The sequence below is a fragment of the Grus americana genome, chromosome 4 (assembly GCF_028858705.1).
Source record: "Grus americana isolate bGruAme1 chromosome 4, bGruAme1.mat, whole genome shotgun sequence".
Classification (NCBI taxonomy): Eukaryota; Metazoa; Chordata; class Aves; order Gruiformes; family Gruidae; genus Grus; species Grus americana.
The window spans coordinates 59,816,570-59,837,445 of NC_072855.1; the positions used below are offsets into that span (position 1 = coordinate 59,816,570).

At 44.2% G+C, this 20,876-nt stretch overlaps 1 protein-coding gene across 17 annotated transcripts in view; it reads left to right on the plus strand.

Annotated features, from left to right (window-relative positions):
- EPHA5 (EPH receptor A5) overlaps window positions 1-20,876 on the plus strand; it is a 224,357-nt gene that overhangs the window by 98,648 nt on the left and 104,833 nt on the right. The window lies entirely within an intron of this gene.

The following is a 20,876-nucleotide window of genomic DNA, read 5'->3' on the forward strand; positions in this document are numbered from 1 at the left end:
CAGGTGTTGTAATGGTGTGAGAAGAGCTGGCTGGAGCAACAGCACAAAATCTTCCAGTGCATGTAGACCAGCACAATTTCCCATGCATATGGATGAAAAGAGAGGAACTATTTGTATTTTCCCCAATAGGCTCTACCGATGTCTGACATATTACCGCAGGTCTTCCAGCAGAATAACAAAGAAAACAATAGTTTTCCTCCATGGTCTCATCGACTCTCTCTGAGTTCTGGCTTGGTATTAACAAGTAAACAATATTTGCTTCTGCTAGATTGCCTAATGCTACAGAGATAAAATAAAATTACCAGGAAGAGAAGGTTTTATAAACGAGTTACTGTTTTGTTTTTTTTTTTTTCCTTTCTGAAAACAACCCAAACCAAATGCTGCCAACTGAAAGGAACAAGGGGAGAAGTCACTGAAGGAGGAGGTGATTGGATATATATTTATTGCATTTGTAGGAGTACATTATTGCTGATTCAATGAAATAAGAAAATTGTTTAGGCTTGCCTGAATGAGCATTACTTTATCTAATCAACCTTTTCTAAATTGGTCTTAATGTACTTCTATAAATACATTATTTCCAAACCCCAGGTTGTGTGGGCAACATCAATTCTGCTCTGCTGTGGCACCAAAATGTGCCCACCCTTTTATTCCATGTTGGAAAGCATTATAATCCTTTTTTTTTCTTTCCCCTGGAAGAGTGATTAGGAAATTGGTTGGAAGGATAATGGATCATGTGTGGCTGAGTGGGATGGGTTATTTAGTGGTGGGGTGCCAAATTCTCTGTAGGCACGCTGCTGAGTGCAAACCTGAGCTGCCATATGTGTAGGGCTGATTTTGGTGACCCTCTGGCAGCCTTCTCATGTCCTTCTGGCCAAGACAACTCAGCATCCTTGTGCCCATGAGGTCTGTGGAGTGAGCTGCTTTTCCGGGGGCATGAGAAGCTAAAGTGCTTTAGCATTTAAGTATTGAGAAAACTCTGTGGCTTGGGACTCTTCAGATTGCTGCCAAGCTTGATTTTGGGGTTTTTTAGAAGATAACCTCCAAAATGTGACCCGGAAGGCTGCTTTCGTGAGGAAAAAGAAGGATGCACTGCCAGAACTTAGTATAACCTCAGGCAAAGGAGCTGCGGTGGTATTGATTCGGGTGCGGGAAAGGGAAGAGCCGCAGTCAGACTCCAGAAGGAGCCTGTGGACTTTGCCCCGAGGAGTTGGCATCAGGGGCTAAGCTCTCCTCCTTGTGCCGGTGGGCAAGGAAGTTTCTGGATAAGCAAATAAAGGAGGATTTGAGCGCAAGCTGATGGTTTATGCCTTGCTAGTAGAGCATGCAACTTCTCCTACTGGAAATTAAGCTGGGACTGTTCCCTTAAATGCATTAAGTGGTTGTAATTGTGTTGTTATTAAGCTGAACTGATATATCTAAAGGTCTTCATGTGTGGATCATGAAAAAGCTAAGTAGCGTTACAGGGCTAGGAAGCAATAAACCGTGGATTCATGGAAAAAAAACCCCAAAACCCTTGTCAGTTTTGCCTTTGATAAGCAGTTAATTTAGCTCTGAATTGGCAGAATTCCCTCTAGTTTGTGTAGGGAATTTCCAGGTTACGCTGTGAACATCAGAGTAATATTTGGTTATCTGAGACAACTGACAAGTGTTGGAGCATGACAGCTATTGGGAAAGCAAATGCCAAAGACAGGTTGAATCTGAATATATTACAGCGTAAAGGCTGCTATAGGTGTCTGTTAAGGCAGAACAAAAAGCAGGATTGTTTTAGTTAATGCTAGTAGAGGCTCTGTCTGTGTTAGCAAGTGGGATGAGGCATTGGGGATGGATTCATAGGGTGAAGCAGCATGCTGTGCATCTTGCAAGGCCCCTGCTTTGCGCTGGCTGTTTCTGGAAGACCCCTGAGCGTGGTAAGTGGACTCCCAAGACACATCTTAGGGTTGAGTCTCATCCCCCCACAAATCCATTTTGCACAGTTGGTATTGTGTGCTGAGGGATGGTAAGTTGGGATAATTGAGAGGTTCACTTCAGAAACACACTGCTGAGCCAAATGTTCAGTGTGAGTACATTTACATTGTATTTTGCAGCATTTATTTTGTTCACTCTTGCCTTATTTAAGCAACTGTCCATTTTGGCACCAAAACATGGTACAGTCAGTAGCTTTGCTAACCCTGCACCTGAAAACAAGGGTGTCTCTCCTCCATCAAACCATGACTCTTCACTGTGCTCTTATGAAATAACACAGCATTGCTACAGGACTATTTTGAAGATCTTGTTGTGAGTGTACTGTTCAGCTAGCCAACAAATCTGCCCAAAGGAGAGAACTTTAGCAAACAAAAATATGAGCACTACAAAACGAGTCAATGAAAGCATCCCAAAAATCTGCTTCTTTCATCTAAGGAGGGTTTAGGAGACCTTTATTGTCCCTTCTGTGACATCCTGATGTTGGTATGGAGGTCTCCTAATGAAGCAATATGGAGAAGATAAGTTATTTTGTATAATTTCTGTAAATTTATTATGTGGGGGAAGGTGTGTGGACTGACATGTATTTTTGTGATGATAACCAGGGTTTTGGTTCATAACCAGCCCTCTAGCAGGGTGCTTCCCACCTCACTATAAGACCTCAAGGGGTTGTGCCCTAGGGGTGTGCAAGCAATCACATTTGATGCTCAGGGGTTGGAGAGCAGCCCCAGGTAAGACTGTAGGTGACAAGGTATCTTTGCAGACAGCCGCTCACACTGGTAGGGAGCTGAGCCATGAGAAACCCAAAGTTAACACAAAATTAAATCTGTAACTCAGAAACTGCAGCTGAGGAGCTCATGATTCTAAATTTTAGGTGTTAAAATGTCTGTGTGGTTGGGGATTAGAAGGCAAGATGCTGCGAGGGTTGGAAGGTAAGGTCTCCTGAGGGCAAACTGGCATGTAGGGAGGTGGTAGCTATTACACTGGGGGGCTTTGCAGAAGAGCAGGCTTAAGAAATCTGACAACAAACAGACCGTATTTGATCCCCACAAGGCGATACGAGAAGTGAAGCTCAAAGGCAGCCTTGGCTGCAGTGACCACGAAACGGTGGAATTCAAGATCCTTAAGGCAGCGAGGAGGGCACACAGCAAGCTCACTACCCTGGGCAGACTTTGGGACAGACTACCCAGGAAAGCAGACTTTGGCCTCTTCAGGTATCTGCTTGGTAGAATACCATGGGACAAAGCCCTGGAAGGAAGAGGGGCCCAAGACAGCTGGCTAATATTCAAGGGTCACCTCCTCCAAGCTCAGGAGCGATGCATCCCAACAAAGGGGAAGTCAAGCAAATCCACCAAGAGGCCCCCATGGATGAACAAGGAGCTCCTGGGCAAAGTCAAACAAAAAAAAAGGAAGCCTACAGAGGGCGGAAGCAAGGGCAGGTAGCCTGGGAGGAATACAGAGAAACTGTCCGAGCAGCCAGGGATCAGGTTAGGAAAGCCAAAGCCCTGATAGAAATTAGTCTGACCAGGGATGTCAAGGACAACAAGAAAAGCTTCTATAGGTATGTTAGTGATAAAAGGAGGATGAGGGAAAGTGTGGGTCCCCTCCGGAATGAAACGGGTGACCTGGTTACCCAGGATATGGAGAAGGCTGAGGTACTCAACGACTTCTTTGCCTCGGTCTTCACTGGCAAATGCTTGAGCCACACTGCTCAGGTCACAGAAGGCAGGGACTGGGAGAATGCAGAACCACCTACTGTAGGAGAAGATCAGGTTTGAGAATATCTAAGGAACCTGAAGGTGCACAAGTCCATGGGACCTGATGAGATGCATCCACGGGTCTTGAGGGAACTGGCGGATGAAGTGGCCAGGCCACTCGCCATCATATTTGACAAGTCCTGGCAGTCCGGTGAAGTTCCCACCGACTGGAAGAGGGGGAACATGACACGCATTTTTAAGAAGGGAAAAAAAGGAAGACCCAGGGAACTATAGGCCAGTCAGTCTCACCTCTGTGCCTGGCAAGATTATGGAGCAGGCCCTCCTGGAGACTATGCTCAGGCACATGGAAAATAAGGAGGTGATTGGTGACAGCCAACACGGCATCATTAAGGGCAAATCGTGCCTGACAAATTTGGTGGCCTTCTATGATGGGGTTACATCATTGGTGGACAAGGGAAGGGCAACTGACATCATCTACCTGGACTTGTGCAAGGCATTTGACACTGTTCCGCACGACATCCTTGTGTCTAAACTGGAGAGACATGGATTCAATGAATGGACCACTCGGTGGATAAGGAAATGGCTGGATGGTCGCGCTCAAAGTGTTGTGGTCAACTGCTCAATGTCCAAGTGGAGAACAGTGACGAGTGGCGTTCCTCAGGGGTCAGTACTGGGACCAGCACCATTTAACATCTTTGTTGGCGACATGGACAATGGGATCGAGTGCACCCTCAGCAAGTTTGCTGACGACACCAAGCTGTGTGGTGTGGTCGACATGCTGGAGGGAAGGGGTGCCATCCAGAGGGACCTTGACAGGCTTGAGAGGTTGGCCCGTGTGAACTGCATGAAGTTCAACAAGGCCAAGTGCAAGGTCCTGCACGTGGTTTTGGGGCAATCCCAAGCACGACTATAGGCTGGGCGAGGAATGGATTGAAAGCAGCCCTGAGGAGAAGGACTTGGGGGTATTGATTGATGAGAGGCTCAACATGAGCTGGCAGTGTGCTCTTGCAGCCCAGAAAGCCAACCATGTCCTGGGCTGCATCCAAAGAAGTGTGACCAGCAGGTCGAGGGAGGTGATCCTGCCCCTTTGCTCTCATGAGACCCCACCTGGAGTACTGCATCCAGCTCTGGGGGCCCCAGTACAGGAGAGACATGGAGCTGTTGGAGCAAGTCCAGAGGAGGGCCACGAAGCTGATCAGAGGGATGGAGCACCTCTCCTATGAGGACAGGCTGAGAGAGTTGGGGTTGTTCAGCCTGGAGAAGGCTCCAGGGAGGCCTTACAGCAGCCTTCCAGTACCTGAAGGGGGCCCACAGGAAAGCTGGACAGGGACTTATTACAAGGGCATGTAGTGACAGGACAAGGGGTAATGGGTTTAAGCTGAAGGAGGGTCGATTTAGATTAGATGTTAGAAAGAAATTCTTTACTGTGAGGGTGGTGAGGCACTGGAACAGGTTGCCCAGAGAGGTTGTGGATGCCCCATCCCTGGAAGTGTTCAAGGCCAGGTTGGATGGGGCTTTGGGCAACCTGGTCTAGTGGAGGGTGTCCCCGCCCATGGCAGGGGGGTTGGAACTAGATGACCTTTAAGGTCCCTTCCAACCCAAACCATTTTGTGATTCTATGATTCTAAGTTTAGTGCATAGCCTTCTGCAAAAGCAAAACCGTCATCTTTCATAACCTTTTAAGCAGCAATCTTATTGAAGGGAAATAACAGATAGCAATCTGGTTATTTATTTATTTGACAGACTTTAGAAAAGATGAGAGTAGTTTCTACATTTGTTCATCTTCAGAATGACATACAGCTCTCCTAGTAAGCCACACATAAGTTTCATAGACCGTGGCAGTATATTTTGGTTTTTTTAAGAGCTATCGGGTAAATCCAGAGACTAGCAGATAATATACGCAGCTTGAAAATTATAAGCATGGAGATATGAAAACCATTCCTTTCCCTGCTGTTGAAATGGGAAGATTAGTGGAAATGTCATGGCTTAGAATTCATGAAGCAATGTTGCCCTAATCAGCCATCAGACTAAATTGCCAGAATACAGTATATTTGTATTTATTTCTTTTCTATGAAAAAGAACTGTCTAAAAACATGCTGAAACAGGTGTTATAAATATATGTAGAAACCCTTATACATAATGCTCTGCATTATAAGACTTATCTCCTGATTTTCTTATGTCTGTGATTAGCTACGCTAAAATAGCTCGGTGTACAACTTGGTAAATACTTGCCGTAAGATGCACTGCAGGAGGGCCCTGCCAAAACGCAGTGCTGTTCACTGCCCATTTACCTTGGCTGGGGGTATGGCCCACATATGTCTGGTGGTGCTGTGTCCTTTGGCTCTGGAGCAAGTAGGAGGTAAAGGTTTGCTTTGCTTCGAAAGAGGTCTTGGCACTGCCCGCAAGTAATTTGCTGCTTCCAGGTGCGAGTGGTGACATCTGAGTGGACATGTCCATATTTCTTCTGTCATTCTTGGGAGATGTATCTATGCTAGCAAATGTAGGATTTAGGAAGAATAGGGGGTAGAATTTGCATAAGCTTGTCCTATACATATAAATACTGAAATATATATATATGCAAATACACAGATGTGCCCCACTGCTCCTCAGCTGGAGGTTTCTGCCCTTTTGGGTCTGGACACTAATTAGAATGAGTGAATTAGCAAAAACTGTAACAAATTATTTAAACTAGTGAGCTTGCTTCACTGAAGCAGGTGAGGGAGAGATCACCCCAACCGCTCTACAGACAGATCTGGAGGGGCAGTAACTTCTAACTAGGAGAGCATTTGGGGCGAATAAACCCTTCCCCCATTAGAGCCAGGTACAGGAAGGGAAACGGGTCCCCTCAGCTCTTCCTAGGATGGGACAGTCTTTGTGCTTCCCTGTTGTGCAAAGGGAGCAGGCTGGAAAATAGCTCTGCTTACTCCTGAAGATGCTGTGTGAGCAGAGAGAGGAGGATGTTCCCCGGTAAAGGGAGATCACAAGGTAAGTGGGTGAGGGACATAAAGCAGAAAAAGCACAGAACCTGATGGGACCGCATAGGATACCTCCTCAGTCAGCGACCTTGTAATTGGAACCCCATGGGCCCAGTAAGTGTGCCAAAAAATATGGCATGCTGTTTTGAGGTTATATTACCTTTTTTTATCCAGTACAGACAAAATTCATGTTTGCTGGTCTGGGCTGAGATTTATAACGGTACAGGATATTAGTACATTTCCGATTACAGCGCTGTGGTGGTAGGAGACTTCCATGCATCCCTCTTGCTGCTAGAAGGCTGACAGCATGTGCTTAAGCCTGCACGTGTATTAGCAAGAGTTATTAATTTCTTTTGGATGCAAAACTAAAATTAGTGTCTCTTGGCTTTTTCCTAACTGAAAATGGCTTTTTAAAAATGTAAGAATCAGAAATCAATTTTTTTTTTTTTTTTTTGATACCTGGGTCCTTTCCTGAGCCTATCATTCATGTGATCATTTGTCATTAGGCACAGCGGGCAGGAGGTTAATTGTAATTGCGTGGTCACCTGGACTATTGTGTGATTTGAAGCTGAGTTTCTCTGCTGTGTCAGGTCCAACAGTATATTATTTGAAAGCGTTAGTGCCGGGTTGCTCTTTAAATCTGCCAGGGAACTGAGGAAGAAGTGATTTAAGCCTTCGATTTAGTGCTCTCTTCTTGCTGTCCGCTTCAGGCCACTTTACTAGCGATAGCAGAATGTGAGCAGAATTAAAATACAGAATTTTAAAATAAAATCAAAAGTAGCAACTGAGAAAGTGGAACCCTTCATCTTGGTAACTTAATATCATGTAACTTTGTTGACAACTCTATATGTAAATCACTAATTATTCTAAACTATTCAGTTTCCCTCCAGGAAATCCAGACTTCAACATTAAAGGCTAACTATAAGGAATGAAAGCCTTGTGCCAATTCCCCACAGGTTCTATTAAGCTGCAGAGAAAACCCAATGGTTTTTTTTGCGTCATGAATAACAGTGATAGAGGGGTCAGCAATTTACCTACATCAGTGGAGATTACTGGGTTTGGGGCCATTATTGTAAGCACTTTATGGCTTCAGTGATACATATTTTCTACCTCAGTGGAGCAGCAAGGGAAAGGAGGGCACAACTGGCTCTGCTCAGCCAAGGTCTCCTTTCATCCCTTTTACACCAGAGGTGATGTCCAGGAGTGCTGTGAAGGTGCACAACTGATCAGGGATGTCTGTCTTGGATGGTTTTTGACAGACTTTTCCCCAGCCTTCCCTTTTTTGGGATGGCAGGGCATTCTCAGACCTGCCTGGTGACTGGGTTTGGTGGCTTCGGTGCTGTCCGGTCCAGCTCTCGGGCTTGCGCTTTGGTAGCGCTCCCAAACTGAGCTGTAGGTTGCTTGGTTTGTGTACGTGACGGTGGTACGTACCCTCCCGTAGCCATGGGGTGGCTGGCTGGCTTTCTTGTCCATCGATGCATTTGAACAGCACCAGGGTGGTCCTGTGTGAGCTGGGGGGTGGCTGGGTGCAGCATGAGAGGGTGGTCTCTCATTTGTTTTTGACCACGAAAACTGTGTGCTGGGATGCATGGCCTTTGAAAGGAGAGGGCAGAAAGAAGATGCCTCTCTGCAGCCTGGAGTAGATGGGGCATGAGCTGGTGTTGTGCTCATGTCGTCCCAGAGGCAGTGAAGGCAAGCCCTTGCCTGGTCATGCTGCCTGCAGGCAGCACTGGTGCGGCTGGTGCTGTGCAGAGGTCCTGTAGTGACTTCGACGTGTGCTGAAAGGTAAGGTCTGGTTAAAACCCCACTACTTAACAGCTTTGTTCTGGATTTTTACTCAAGTTATATATTCACTTTTGCTTTTAAACCTCTCTTGAAGACAGTCTTGCAGAGATGCAGAAATCGCCCAGATGGTCAAGAATCCCTTCATTACCTTCATTCACCAGCCATTTACCATAAATCTCTAAACTCTGATTATTGTCTTGTTTAAATGCTATATTCGTTTTCTGTTGTTTCATCTTTGTAGCTGATTCTTACTGTATTTCATTGTAACCCATCCATGTGCTTCTGGTCCAAAGTTCTTTGCAGGGAGAGACAAGCTGAAGGCTTCTAAATTTGGAGATCCATAAGCAGAGCATGTTCCTACATTATCCCTGGAAGAGACAGCTTCATCACCTTCTGCTTCTTTCCTCAGGCTGGAAAAGGGCAGCCTTGGAAAGCAAAACTTTCTATTTCGATTTCTTCTGAAATCTAACTTCTCAGGAGCAAGAGAGTGCTTTCTTTTTTTCCTCTTTCCTTTTGAAAAAGGAATAAGACCAGCCAAAAATCTTCTTTGGATGAGTGTACAGTGATCCTTATGCCTTCTCCAACGCTGGCCTTTTGTCTTCTTTCTCCTCTGCCTTCTATTTATATTATTCTTGGCCACCTTTCTTGAAGGAGCTATTGATTAAAGGATGCAAACTGCCTTAGATCCTGCATATCAAGCTGCTCTTTTTTTCAAGTTGCTTGGTATGTGAAGAGCATCCATTTTTTGCACTGCAGTGCAGCTATACCCAGATACCTGGTCTCTCCAGCTCTCTCTTTTTCTTTTCTTTTTTTTTTCTTTGCCCTCCCATCCTGTTAAATGGACATCTTGTCAAATCCTGTTTGCACAGACTGACAGCTATAGAGGTCTTGGAGAAAAAGCCAGATCCCTGCACATACACCCTAACAAACAGAATCAAAATGTCAAGGCACAAGTGAAATATATCACTGTGCTTCCCTGTCAGATTTCGCTAATATCACCTGGATAAATTGACAGAGGAACACCTGCAGCAAGTTAACCTATTTTTGTTAGCACTTGTTTCACATATTTATATTTGGTTATGAATATAGGGACCGCTGAGGAGAAAGCTTTCAATTATTTCCTGGCAGGATGAAATGCCCCGTTCTTCACGCCATAAGACAGTCGGGGCAGTGAAGTCGCTTTCAAATAGCACAGCAATTAATAAAAAAAGAAAAAATAATTTCACAGTCTGTTGTTAAATTAGCAATTCTTCAGAGTGTCTGGAGTTCCTGGCAAAATTAATATGCACTCTGAAGCCTTGGGCAGCCTCGGTGCATATCATTTACCCAGCAGCTGTAAGAGCAAAATGCAGAGACGAGGAGAGGTCCTCGACTGCAAGGGAAATACTGGAATTATCTGTCTAGTAATCATTCAGCAGCCTTATTCACAAATAATCAAGAAACATTTGGATTTGGATTACATCCCTCATTCTTTCAAGACAAAAGTAGCAGAAACAGTGGCTGGAAAATGATGTGTTAAGTAACACAGGGAAAAAAAATAGGCAGGGAGCAACATACATTTGAGCAGGGTGAAGAAAGTATACAATAAAAGTGCAATAAATTTCCCTTGTATTGAAGGGGAATATTTTATAGCAGCTTTCTGCAAATTGAATGCATCTACATAAATAATGTAGCAACACATTTAATTGCAACTATTTATTTTTAAATTTGGCTAGATGACAAGAGAGTTTCTGTGCGGAATAATGAACCTTGTGTTTTTGCCACTTGCGCAACTTTTGAAAAAGTAAATAGTGAATGGGATTTGGGCTAAGTGTCAGAGCCTCAGAAGTTCCTAGCTGCTCTCTAGTGCATCTGAAAAGAAACCCAAGATCCAGAAGTGCATCCATATGGAATGGATGCTGGATATTGGTGAGGCCAAGAGATGACAGGGAGGAAAATATTACCAGTCCCTACTTGAGTCAGGAAACTCCCGTTTGGTCTTTCAGTGCAATGTGTGCCACTTAAAAGAATAAATACTGGGCTGTCTTCTGCTGTTGGTGTTTGCATTTTCAGGCTTTCTTCTCAAAAAGGCTAGAAACTTCTTTTCTCTCCCTTTTTTTTTTGTTTTTTTTTTTTTCATGGCAAGACTGATTCTTCAGGTTCTCCTGCAGTCTCTACATTTCAGGGCTGCTGAGAGGACAAGCAGCATCCTCCTGTGCAACCCTTGCCCGCTGGGTGTCACAGGATAGATGCCACAGTACTTGACAAGGCTTTGAAAACAAGGTGTGGAAGAGGAGCTGTGGGATGGTAAACTGTTGGGGGCAGTTGTGTATGAGACATAAGATAACCAGGTTGCGGTCTTTTCTTGCAAGGTGTAGGTACGCCAAACCCAGGGTGCAATGCCCTTGTGCCCACACCAGCTATTCCCCTTTCTCCCCTCTTGTTGTCTTCCAGTCTTCCCTTGAAGAAATCAAATGTGAATGGTTTCTGTAAAGCAGAAGTGTTGGGGTTTTTTCCCAAACCGCCTTAGGAAGACTGTTCAAGTTGATGTGACTGAAGGGTGCGGAGATGCAGCAGAAATTACAAACAGGCTTATGTAGGCAATGCTTATTTCTTTGGATGTAGCTGGAGAGCCAGCTAAGCTACATGTGAGCAGCAGTATTCTTTTATAATAGTTTAAGAATTAAATATCCATACATCAAGCTTTGGCAGCTCAAAACCTTAAATAAAAAGCCTGTGAGAATGGCCAGCATCACTGCTGCAAAGCGTGCTTCAGGCTAGTGCTTTATGGTATGGGGAAACGGATTTGGCGGGAAGGAGGTTGTGGTGAGGCTTCATGTAGCAGGAGGGAAGGCAGTATTTGCTTTGGTTTACTTTTTGCTTCACATCTGAATTTGTGGAGCAGTTGCATATGTCAGACAGCCATTTTGGGGGCAAGAACAATGCCCATGAGAAGAGGCAGTGGACAGGTATGCTAGCAGGACATCTCCCTCCCAATAACACGATGCTTTTGTCTCAGAAAAGTACTGTTCATAGTCTGACAAAGAAAATATCTTCTTGGGATATAACTGGTTTTTTTTTTCTCTGAGGTTTTGGTGTTTTTCTGTCTGGTCTGGAGTCACAGCAGTTCTAGCTAGTTTCTGGCAAGGATGGTCCAACTCTAGCATCCAAAAGCCATGAGGCCACCTGCCCAAATAGTACTGAGATTGGCTCTAAAATCAAGAGGTTAAAGGTGTCAAGTTGTATTGATTTAACTTGGGTTTGAGCATGTTTGTTCACATGCAGCAAGTTTTCCTCCAGAAATGGGAGAGATTGTACTGAAATAAATTCTCTTGTTGTTGCAGGGCTGCAGGATTGATGCTCCAGAAAAGCTCCCAGTATTGTCAGGGCGACATGGGAAGAGCCGGCAACGCCTCAGGTTGCCCTTTGTTGTGCTCATTCCTAAAGAGGAGCTGTTCGGTGGAGTTACCTGGCAAGGCAGATGAACAGTGAAGTGTTGCAGTGTTCATCTGACCCAAAGGAGTAGTTTAGTCAACTTAACAAATAATATCAGTATTTTTATGTCTGGTTAATTAAACTAAAATCATGAAGCATTATATCTGCGTAGTGACAGGATAACTGCTTGATGTTTCTGTTCTTTGTGTGTGTGGACCTTTCTCAGCTTTCCTCGTTAAATTTCTCAGGGTATTAATACTTGCCGCATCCTCCTTGTACACACACTTTGATTTGTTGCCTCCTAACCAAAGCCAAAGCATCTCGTGGTAGCGTATCAGGGCAGAATTTAGCTCGACAAGACCTGCATCTGTAACTCCACCCAGCGTGCTCCCATGCAAAAACCCACGAGCTTCTGCAGAAGGAGGCATGACTGAAGGGAGATGTTCCTCAAGAGACACATCCATGTTTCCTTCCATGCACCTCTAAGCTGCCTGCCTGCTGCAGAATTGGCTAACATCACCTGTATCTTAAATTTGTAAAAAAGAAGCCCCACTTTCCTGGAATCACTTATACATGCATAAACCCACTTAGCACACTTAGTTCAGGCAACTCTGGATAAATCCTTTCTATCTTTTTTTTGGTCAGAAGGACTGTAAAAGATCCATCTCCGTCGCCCTCTGATGGAATTTGAATAGATGTGTCTGGAGTGACATATGTTCAGTCATAAATTACAGAGGAACAATTTTAAAATAAATTGTCTGCAGCCAGTCCTACCAAATTTACCTCCTGAGACAGATGATCATAAAGCTAGGAGCAAACAAGCCCTTAAACATTTGAGGCAGCGTTTGAAAAGATCCTTTCGTGTAGGTGTTAGCATCACCATAAGTTGGTGAAATGCTGCCTATTTTGGACCAAAACAGCCAGCAGAGGAAAGGCTGACTTTATACTGCCTAGAAATCTTGGTCACACAAATGAAGTTGCGCAGGGTAGAGCCAACCAGAAGGAAATATTTTAAGCATTTTTACTTGTCTTTACTGCCTGCATATGTACAGTCTGTTAGTTCAGGCTAAAACCTTGAAATGTTGGTAAACACACGTGACATAAATCATCAGAATAAATCCTCCCAAACGTCATATTTCTTAACCACAATGGTTTGCAATTGTCCAAACCACAGCATAATTAGAGAATCTTTCTTTCATTGCTGGCTGGGTTCCAGATCCCTATGGTAGGCTGAACCAGAAGACTAAAACCCTTTTATTGTAGCATTGTGCCAGCAAACATGCGGCTTTGAAGAACCCTGTTTTCCAGGAGATTTTACCAACTGGTCTTTGCATTAGTGTCTGTAATACGTGTACACAGACGGACACAGGAGGGTTTTGGCTGCATGGTTTTCAAGTTTGATCCTGTCCCCCTGTTACCATTAGGGATGATGCTTGTTATTGCTATTCAGTCAATGCTGCTATTGAACTCTAGGGAGTTCTGTGGCTTGTCCATCAATCCTCCGATTGCTTAGTGCACAATGCAGCTTGAATGTTTAAGTTACCATTCGCGTAACAAAGGATAACCCAGGGTGCGTATCTTTGTGTGCAGAAACCCCCAAAACAGACTCTTGTGCCTCTTGGATTACGCACAGAGCCAGGCATCTCAAGTTATGTTTATGAGCGTGCAGAAACAAATGTCTCTCTGCTGCCTTCTGTATCTTAAATCGTATATTTCCCTTAGGTGCAGCATTGTAAATCATCACTTCCTCTGTTTAAGGGAGTAAAATGATTTCAGTTTGTCTTCGTTAAAAAAAAAGACAGTAATTTAAGCATAATTTAAGTGCGTCTTCGTCCCGCACCTCAGAGAACAAAGAAAAGATACACAGATAGATTTTTATGGACACAGAGATTTACAGAGATAGGTATTTTATAGCTATAACAGGCAGAGAGGCTGCAGCAACAGATTGTGGACTGCCTGTTTTAATTGTAAGCCAGATAGCTGGGGCTCCGCGAGACCAGCCTGGGTCTGTCCTTTGTAACCAGGGAGCGAGGAGGACTGCAGGTGCCACCTGGGCTGAGAGCTGAAGGAGCCTTTGTACACGCTTGCAAGAGCATGCAGCTGCTGGTCACAGAAATTTTGGGTTTGCTAGGAAATGACACTTCATCCCAGGCAGTGCTTTCTCTAGAAATGTACCAATTTCTCACAGGGAATTTTTGGACAGGAAAGTTTGGAAAAAAGCCCACAAAACTGAAGCACGCCCCGCTAGCCCTGTTGTCAATGCAGCCAGTGGGAGCACGCTCGCGCGGTGCCGAGTTCTTTTGAAAAATCTTCTGTTTCCCCTAAGAGCATTTATTTTCCATCGCTTGCTTTCCTTCTGCGAAGTCAAACCCAAATGATAGCACAAGTTTGCATATATGCCAGGATAAATCTCCTTCCCTGCTCCTCCATCACACTGCTGAGAATTTAGGCTTGACTCAGGTTTTGCCTCACTGATTGCTTCAAAATCTTCTTTAGAGCAAAGTTGGGATGTGCAGAAATATAGCCCATTAGTATCATAATGTAATCACGAGCATTTTCAAATGCATTGTGTTCTAGGTATTTTTATGGCTTGCAAATGTAGCTGACTTGGGAATTTGATGAGTGATGCCATGTGATGAAGTTTCATACCATTTAGAAGAAACACATTAATGTCATTAGTGGCAGTTAATTCTTAGTTTTCCAGCAGCTATGGTCATGCCATAAATTGCCATGTGACAGTTTAGTGAGTCGTGTGGTAGAAAAAGAGGTATTTCAAAGGGAGGAATTGAAAGTACCAATTTATTTATATTTTAGTTTTCAAGGTTGTTTTGGTATTCAGAGCTAGAACTGATTTCAATGCGGAGTGGAGGTAATTCAGCCTGAGTTAGTGTGGGGCTGGACAAAGCAGCATCAAAACCCACAATGCTTTCTTAGAGAAAAAAGCCCAAAAGTGTAAAAGAGAATTTCCCACTTGAGATGCATGGATTGGCTTACATCCAAGGTAGAGGCCGAGTCTCTTTTTACAAGGTGCAAAGCCTTCAGATGCCCCATCTATCCAGCAAGCTCCAGGAACCCATTTAAAAGGACCTTTAGCAGGTCTTGGGCTGCAGCATTGGGTGCTGGAGTTGCTGAAGGATGCCGGCAAGTCCACTGGATTCAAGCAAACCGACAGCTTCGAATTACGATGTTTTATTAGTGGGCATTTATTTAATTCCCTTCAAATCCCCATGGCGTGCTGCAGGAAGCAACATAGCGCTATTGCAGATAGAGGGACCAACCCTAAAGGAGATATAATCAGGGCACTTTACACATTTTTCTATAGCTTTATAGCTTTGGCAGCAATTTTGATGTCGGCCTGCAGTTCAAGGAGAGCTGTTAGGGAGGGCAGGATTAGCTCTTGGGAGCCTGCTTGTAAATTCTGCAGGAGGATGCTCGATGGTGGGATGCTGTAGTTCTTGAAATACTTTTTAGAAGAGCGTGGAGATCATGTTTATATTGGTTGGGAGACACGAAGACAGTCTGCTGTGGTTTTTGTTTTGGGTTTTTTTGTAAGTAAAAGTGTGTGTCAGGAGCACAAGCTGAGGCTTGGAGCCACTCAGCAGTTTAATTGATTCCACGTTGTAAAGACCATACCTCACTAAACCCTTCTTTAGGTTTTAGATGCATCTAAGAGGCAGCAGCCCCCTCTTCTCGCTGCAAACGCTTCAAGGCATGGCAGCTCCGGAGACTAGAACAGGGGTTGGTTTATTTGTAGCTTGTTTTTGCTCAAATCCTTCAACTCTCAAGGCATATTCCCTGTGCTGGAATGATGTGCTAATGAAGGCAGAGTTGATGAGCTACAGAGCTGCTCTCCTTTCTGCTGAACACGCACACACACAACACGTCCTGCTTGTGTTTCAGCCGAGAGCCAGCTCAGTGTGGATTATGGGTCTGTCCATGGGGCAGAGAGTTTTATGCTGTAGTTGCTTCTAAAAGCTGTGGTAATTTGAGCCGTGTCCCCCTGCCCAAAGAAGTTGGCAGTCTGAAGAGGCAAACGGGAGTAAAGGATGGGAAGGAGAAGCAAAGAGGGTTTGCAATTTGGGGAGGAAACCTCCGTTTCAGCCAGATAACTTGTGCTCTGTCTAGACTGGGCATCCTTATCCTCATTAATTTTTGTTAGATTTTGTCCATTAGCTTTATTTATGGATTAGCAGCACTGCCTTATGAGTTATACTTGTGGTTTCTGATTACTGTGGAGACTAATTTGGTGCTCTGCAAGGGAGTCAGTGTAATTCCTGTTTGAGCTTTATTTTCTGGGATATATGAAAGGTCGCTTTGCTGATCCTAAGCATTTAAGTACTGTGGGCTTATCCTCCCAGCATCAGGAGAGTGCGAAGGGAGTAATAGGTTGGACCTTTTTTATATCTCCTGGGGTTTCAAGGCTGATAGGGTCGTGTTTCCTAGCTTTTCTCTCTCCAGGGACAAAACTGGAATTCCCACTAATATTAATTGGGTGGTTTTACCGACATGGCCATTTACGTGCCAGTGGATATGGAGAGCCTCGGAGGTGGTCCTTGCTTCCAGCACTTGTTGCCTGGGGTCGGTGTGGACTGAAGGCGTGGGGCAGTCAGAGAGGAGCCCTGCCTGTTGGATGCAGCCTTCAGCTGAAGCTCAGGGATGGGTACAGGGATGCAGCTGTGAACCATTTGATGTTAAAGCTTGCAGAAAATAATCTGTCAAGCAGTCCCAGCTGTTTGATGTTATTGACTTGTTCTGCCTGCCTTTCTTTTCCCCCCTCACTGGTACTCGCTGTCTCTAGTACTGATACAGCACATAAAGTTCAGCGTGTCATTTGGAGAGGCCACTTTTCATTGTCAGAGGACCAGTCATTCCTCCTCCATCCACCCACATTAGAAGAGCTAGCGTCTACCAGCATGGCTCTTGTGGGCTCCTGTCTGCAAGGCACGAAGCCAATTTCCAATCCGATCACTGGCGGTTTGAGGGATCAGCTCACACCGTTGCTGTCCCGAGAGGCTCTTGCTGCTGTCCTTCATTGCAGCCATCTCTCTCTGGCCCTTCCTGAAGTGCGCAAGCAAGAGGCTGCACAGACGTTAATGCTCCGTGCCCGCAACGTTTTGTGGTTGCTACTAAAAATAGAGAGAGTGAAATTAATTTGCTAATAATGGATGTGCTACTAACAGAAACACATCCCACTTGTACCTAACACCAGCAGGTTGTTTATGGCATATTTGCTGTGTCTAAAAATACTCTTTTTTTTTTTTTCTAGCAACCAATTTCATTTAAAGACTATTTTCACACATCAGTGGCTGTGAATCAGTTAAGGAGTTATCAGTTTTAATATTAGGAAGAAAGAAGCAGATCTCATCAACAGCTTAAAACTTTATTTCATTTCTTTTCAGCTGCCTTGCAGCAGATTATGAGGAATCTTAGGCTCATCCTATTTCTCCTCCTTTTCCCACCCCCTTGAAAAGAGAGATAGTACCATTACGTGCGTGACTGTACTGTGCTAGTTCTGTGTGTCCTTTTAAGAGCTGTTGAATTGGAAATACTGAGATAAAAATATAAGAAGACTAAAATAAGATTTAATTAGAAATTAAACCCCAGACACCCATGTAATTTTAAATAAAGTCATGTATACTTCATGAAGAGATTGTAAGTTTGACTGTCAGAAGAGGAATGGTAAGATAAAGACCAAGGTACATGCAAGGTGAGCTGTTTGTGGCCCTGTTCTGCTCTGAATCCAATTTCCAAAATATCTGAGACATTGCTACCAGTGGCAGAGAAATGACATGGTACCAGCCCCTGCTTTTGGCTCTTGAGCTCAGCCAAGACTGTGTCCATCCGGCTACTGTGGTACCTGCTCTGCAGTGTGGAGGCATCAGATGTTCCTGGGTCAGCTTTCATGTAACAGCATCCATTTCATCACAGCAACCCTGTTTATTAGAGGATTGCTGCTTGAACCACCTCACCAGCTGTCCTCTGTGTCGTGTACAAAGCAAACATAGGAAAGGGTACAGAGAAAAGCATTATAATAGGTGCTACTTATGCCTGAAACACCCAGGCAGCTATGGCTGCTTCTGCTCCTGAGCATAGTAATGCAAGTGTATTTTCCATCAGGAGTGGTCCCCAAGGCGCTGGTCGGGAGAGGCTGGAATGCTGTGCTGGGGGAACCCTGCAAATCCCCCTCTCTCTTCCCCAAAGCATCTGCTGCAGGACTCAGCACACCACCACTTGCTGTGGTAATTCTTGTATTTATTTTTGTTTTCTGTCTTTTTTTGCATATCTCATCTTCTGTTCCTGAATTGTTCCTTTCTAACCAACCTAAGGGTATTTCACTTAGATACGACAGCGTGCTGCTCTGCTGGCTGTTTGTTATGAGGACTCATGTTAAAATCTTCAGTGTAATTTAATGCTCTTGAATGTTCCTCCTTACACCTTTTGGATAGAGAAAGGACTTGCCTGACCCATGGGAGCATGCAGATTGTACAAAAATTGGTCCAGTTCAGTTTTATTTCACATCCCTCATTAAAACATAGGTTATTGCCATTGTACATCTGTTGTACATTCCTGAAAACCAAACATTCCCTTTGAGCTGAGCTACGTATCACAGCGTCATTAACAAGCAGCACCTCGTTGAAAATCTGTCAAGAAAAACTGACTTATTTTGCATTTGCTGCTTTGCACAAACTAGAAGCACGGTAAACTCTTGTGCTGTAATGATTTTCTGTCTGTCTTGATGGGACATAATGAGATAAATTCAAGTCCTTTTTTGAAGGCTAATTACATCGAGTACACACTAGACATGGGCTGCCCTCGTTATATGTTGTGCATTTTTGTGCTTTCATTTCCCCATCTCTATTGTCTGCATGTGCAAGTGAGTTTGATTTGGCTTTGAAATACAAATTGTAGGCTAGAGAGGAGCCGTTTGGTGGTCTCCCCTCCCAGAAGACTCTCCAGAGACTGTGTAACAAGTCCTTGCTATAGGTAAGGCAGCATTTGAAGGTGTCTGTGAAGTAAATAAAAGAACTTAATTCTGTGCTAGAAACCAAGGAATGTGCCATAAAGCATGAGGGCAGCTCGTGGCAAGTCCGCTAACAGCCATCAAGAATGAATTCAGCCCTAGGTGGGTTCACAGGTCCTGCTGCATGTACGCAAAGCAGATGAACTGTGTCCTGCAGAGCTTGCAGCCTAGGTATGCAGAACTAGGTGGATGATGAGCAGTTTTGGAAATTGGGTTTTTAAAACCTGTAAATCTCTCCAGTCCTACTAATTGTTCTCTGCGTGTCTTGTGGGAAGAAAAGGGAGCTAGGGGAAGGTGTGGGAGGGTGCCTGGTTTGGGGAGCTCAGCAGGGATGCTGGAGACGAGCATCCCCTAGAGTAGGATGGAGAGGCTGTAGTTGCATGATGGAGACCTGGCAGCCCATGGTGGGCTTGGGAACTGCTTCAGGATTGCATGGTGCTTGCTGTGAGAGCTTTGTGGTCCGGGCAAGACTGGAGGTGGGGCCCAGGGGAGGTCTATTGGATTGCACCCCTTTTGATGCATGAGTGATCTTCATGGGCAAAGACTTACTGGTTGGCTCTAGGGGTTAGGAGATGATGTGTCTCACCTTTGGTGAAGAAGCTAGTGACGTAAAAGATGTCGAGAGTGTTTCTCTATTACTGCAAGAAGAAGAAGAGCCAAATTTAGAGGCAGTTGTACTAGTTGGTCCATCACAGGAGAAGGGATCACTTGTAAAAACCTGTACTGTATCTGTGGTGAAGACGAATTCACCTGAATTCATGTGCTGAATTTTAGCACATGACCTTCGTGCTGTGATTGTCTGGGACATTCCTGGTGGGATAATATTAATGCTTTTGCTGTGAGCTCATTTTCTTTGCAAGCTAATTACAACTGGGGAACTTTGAATGTAGATGGAAGGGCTCTGGGATTTCCAGGTAACTTCTGTAAATCTGATAGCAGATCTGTGCATCATTGATATCATACTGGGCAGAATTATTTTAGAGCATCTCTGAAGGAAAAAAAAGTAGCAGCACTTTGGAGCTGCTTTAATGTGTCTCCATATCTCTGCTTTTTGAGACAAACAGAAACACAGGTTTTCCTCCTTTTGGTAACAGTTGGTTTATAATTCTGCATATGACGGTATGATTACAGGGTCAGCAGGTTTTTCCCTAAAGCCGAGGTGGTTACATGCAAATTGTGGCTGTCACTGCTCCTGGCTGAGTGTGCACACACCAGTAAAGTGCAGAGTGCTTTGCTTAGGTGAAAGAGCACTTGTTTCAGGAGGCTGGAAACAAGGTATTACTGTATCCACTTCAACTTATTTAAAAAAAAAAAAAGAAAAAAAGAACCCCAAGATACCCTTAACCATACATTATATTTGTGAAAACAAAAATAGCTCTCAAGTCTTTGTGCCTTGTCATGCATATATATTGGAGTTGGAAGGAATATCTTGTATGGTGAGCATGCCTGGTTCAGGCTATACCCAGAGCAGTCTGTCTTATATAGAGCACTTTAAAATTCATCACAGGTTTGCAGGGGAAGAGACCCTAGGGAAGTAGCCTTATCACAATGTCTTAAAGCTGTCGATCTTGAGATCCCCTCCACCACCGTGTTGCTATTTGTTTGCCAAGACATTGATTTCTGGGTGTAGAACATCTTAAATGAAAGCCATGAGATGTATTTTACCTGTTTTTCTAAGACTGAATGAAAAAAAACCCAAACACAATAATGTTTTCTAAAGCAGAGCCCAAAAAGATGTTACCTGTAATGCATTCAACAAGGAAAATAAATAGTCACCAAAGGCAGATGCTAGGGGAAAAAAAAAAACAACAGCTTCTCATTCTCTTTTCATGCAGATATTTAAGTATGCATTGTCTGTTAGTGGCATAGACTGTTTTAAAATATGCAAACCAAATAGCTCGTGAGTGTTTGTCTGTTTTCTAGCTGAAGATATGTTGGTTTTTTTAAAAAAGGAAATGTGAAGAGACTAATTTTATGATGGGAGAGCTTAGCCTGTGGTTCTTC